Source organism: Rhagoletis pomonella, unplaced genomic scaffold (genome assembly GCF_013731165.1).
Source record: "Rhagoletis pomonella isolate Grant_MI unplaced genomic scaffold, Rhpom_1.0 Rhpom_scaffold_00014, whole genome shotgun sequence".
Lineage (NCBI taxonomy): Eukaryota > Metazoa > Arthropoda > Insecta > Diptera > Tephritidae > Rhagoletis > Rhagoletis pomonella.
Window position 1 is genome coordinate 17,478,932 of NW_023458568.1, and position 4,348 is coordinate 17,483,279.

Sequence of the window (4,348 nt, forward strand, 5' to 3'; positions counted from 1 at the left end):
ACAATAACCACGCCTGCCTCCAATATAACGGTAATTTTCAGAAATACAAAAACTGCGATATTTTAGTAACTACTGAAGATTATTCACTCAAAATTGATATCTACAATACTTTTAAGAGGAAAAAAAGAATATTATAAATTTTTGAAAAATGGACGTAGCCACGCCCACTTGTGGTTACATGTGTATATCTTGGCAACCGCTGCACCGATTTTTTCCAAACTGGGCACAGTTGTTGGCCTTAGTACAGAATACCAAATGGCAAATATAAAGGTAATTTGGAGAAATGCGAAATCTTTGATAAATCAGTAAATATTAAGCAAACAACTCTTTACCGAGAAATACGTTTATGATAAAATTTTGGAAAATGGGCGTGGCACCGCCCACTTATGATCACATATATGTATCTCGGTAACCGTTCTACCAATTTGTACCAAACTCGGTATGGTTATTGTGCTTGCCACATAAAAGCAAAGCGTTCAAAATTATTGAAATCGGACTAAATTTAGAAATGCTTATAACTTCAATATTTCGAAATTTAAGGACGCTAATTTACTCAAAATTGATACACCCAGGCTTACCATGTAGCGGTAGCTTTCGGAAAGGTGAAAAACATATATTTAATATTTGCGCCGGGTATTTAATGTTCGGCTCCGCCCGAACTTAGACTTTCTTATTTGTTTGTGTTACGATCAGGGTTCGAATTTGCCTCATTTTAGCCCCTCGCTCGCTCGTTAGTTTGCTCTGAGCTTGCGAAACTCACGAGCAACAAGCGAGGCTGTTTGCAAACGAGCACTTGTTAAGTACGAGCGCACGCGCTGATCAGCCAGCGAGCGAGTAAGCAAACGAGGGCAGCGCAAGAGTAGAGCCTCGCGAGGGCGTCGTTGCGAGCGAGGCACTCATTTGCAGCAGCAGATGAGCGAGGCACTCATTTGTAGCAGCAGACGAGCGAGGCGAGTAAACGAGCGAGGAAAACGAGGCGAGCAATCGAGCGAGGCAAATGAGGCAAGCAGATAAGACAGGCAAACGGGTTGTTTGGTCAGCAAAAATGTATGGAATAAAAATTTCCTTAACTAAGAATTTCGAGTAAATGTTTGTACGCACACGTGCAGATATGTATATACATACATATGTACACTTACGTCTCTTTTTATGCGGATCTTTTTATACCCGAGCGCACTTGTGCACAAGGGTATTATAACTTTGTTCACATAACGGTTGTTTGCAACAGGCAAAACGAATCGAGATAGATATAGACAAATGTATACATAAATGATCAGAATGAAAAGAGAAATCGATTAAGCGGTGACTGTCTGTCCGTCCGTCCGTCCGTCTGTGCACACGATAAGTCGAGTAAAAATTGAGATATCTTAACGACTTCGACGTGGACTTCTTTTGGGCGTAGGACGGATGGTATTGAAAATGGGCGAAATCGGACAATAACAACCCCTACCTCCCATATAACGGTAATTTTCAGAAATACGAAAACTGCAATATTTTAGTAACTACTAAAGATAATTCACTCAAAATTGGTGTTTACAATGAGTTTTAGACGAAAAATAAAATATTAAAACATTTTGGCAAATGGGCGTAGCCACGCCCACTTACGGTTACATGTGTATATCTTGGTAACCGCTGCACCAATTTCTCAGCACAGTTATTGGCCCTGGTACAGCATACCAAATGGCCGAAAATTTTTAAAATCGGACAATTTCCACGCCCACATCTCATATAACGGTAATTTAGAGAAATACGAAATATTCGATAAATCAGTAAATATTAAAGCTAATTTATTAAAGATTGATGTTTACAACAATTCTTAACAAAGAAATATGTTTGTGATAAAATTTAAAAAAATGGGCGTGGCACCGCCCTTTTATGATCACATATATATATCTCGGTAACCGTTCTACCAATTTGAACCAAACTCGGTACGGTTATTGTGCTTGCCACATAAAATCAAACCGTTGAAAATTGTTGAAATCGGACTAAAATTACGGCCGCTTTTCATATAACGGTAAATTTCAGAAATGCTTGAAATTTCAATATTTCGAAATTTAGGGACACTAATTTACTTAAAATTTATACACCCCGGCTTATCATATAGCGGTAGCTTTCGGAAAGGTGGAAAACATATATTTAATACTTGCGCCGGGTATTTAATGTTCGGCTCCGCCGAACTTTGACTTTCTTACTTGTTTAAATTAATATTTCATATCAATAATTGCATGAAAAATTTTATTTCTTGCCCTCATTTGATTGAAAGGAAAAAAACATTTCATATAATTTTATTTATTTGCAACAGCTGGCGACCGACGCAGCGATCTTTCTTCTTTGTGTTGGCCTTAGCGTTGCCAAATTTTGGCTATGTGGACGGCTGCTTTGAAATTCACCGGCCTGTATTCTTTGTTTACGCAATTTTCCCATGGCTACATATCCATACTTATGTACATACATATGTACATATGTCCTTGAATAACAGGCCACAAATAAATTTTTTCACCAAGGATTATATTTAATTCAGGTATGCAGCACAACTGCTACAAGTCCGTGTCTTCTGGCTGATGTAAGCTTTAATGTTCCCTCACGCGTATCAAGACACTTTTGTCCCATATTTCTGAAAGCTTGTAAAACCAATTTTGAATTGCACGACCCACTCCGTTGCTTATGCCAGGATTTTAACTCTCATTCTAGCACGTTTGATATATCAGATCCGCTTTTCAGCATTAAGAAAGCGATACTCTCCTCTCTCAATAAGTGAATTATTGACATAAATACATAAAATCAGCTGATGAATTTAGTTCTGTAGCTGAACAGTTTTAGATCTCGACACTTAACAAACTCCTGCCTATCGTGACTCGGCACAAAAATTTAAAATATTGGTTCCGTACGTCATGCGGACTGCGCCCCTCGTGCGGATGGGCGGGAATGGAGGGTAAAAACCGTTGGGATATTATTATTATTAAGTAGCAAACTATTTTGGGGTGTTAACAAGTGCTTATTTGTTTTTGGTTTCTGCGGCATAAACGATTATAATATCTTGGTTATATATATAAATATCCATGTTATGTATGTACATATGTATGTATATAACTCAAACAAATATTTAATTCCACAATCTATGCTTATGTATGTAATACATCTTATTTGTTGTTTTAAATGCTGCCCACAATAATATTCACATATTTATATGCATATGTACATATGTACATACAAATATTAACATACTTTCGTATATAATCTATTGATTACATTCCCACATTTTTATGCACAAAAATCCATGTGTTTTATAGTACACTCCGAGCGCTCGCTCGTCCCTCACTCGTCTTACCTAGTAGAGCGAGTATGCAGACAGCACTCGCCTCTCACTGCGAGCGAGGCAACACACAACAGCCTCGCTCGTTTAATAGGAGCGCGAGCAAACAAGCAGCGCTCGCTCGTTTGCCGAGCAAGCCAAAATTCTCGTGCCTCGCCTCATTGCTGCTACGAGTACGAGCTGCGAGCGCCTCGTTGCCTGCGAGGCATTGAGTAGGAGTTTGCTCGCTCGCTCGCTCGAACTCCGAGTTTTTGCCCACCCTGGTTACGATTGGCCCAATGGATGTGATTTGCCAGTATTGGTATGCCTTAAAGCTTCATTCGGGGACACCAGGGTTTAGCTGTGCAGGGTAAATCTTAAATCACCACCGATAAATCAACCGCCAAAACCATCGCGCGCCTTTTACTGTAACAAATTGAAGTAAACAAAATTTATTTTGACTTAAATTGCTTTCGTGAAACTTAGTTTTAAGGTATTTCGTCTGAAATAAAGCTATGTATATTGGATTTCTGTAGAACAATTATACGCATCCATTTTGAAATTGCCACCAACTATACGACAAAGTTTCTTCGACAGATTTACTATAAAACCGGATCATTGTTGCCGCCAGGGAGTGAAGAGGAAATGTTCTTCAAATTTATTTCGTTGTGAGATTAACCGTTCTATGAAGTGTTACAGAATTAGAGAATTTCAAGAACTTCATCACGGATATGACAATTTTGTTAGGTTATTTAAGGCGGAAAACGACCACCCAACAATAATTTTAGCCGATGAGCATGCCAATGGAAATCGTAAACGTGAATTGTTGATAAAAATGTTGGACCAAAAAGTTTCAATTAAAAAGAAATTATTTTGTGCGGGACGAAGTTCGCCGGGTCTGCTAGTATTATAATATTTCATTTAAACTAATTAAGTTGAATTTTTAAAAACGTGGCAACCCTTGTGAAAGACTCTAATATTATTAAAAACTTTAAAGCTAAAGGTTTCTTAACAATATATTGTTTGACAACCATATTTGAATTCTTCAGATGGCTT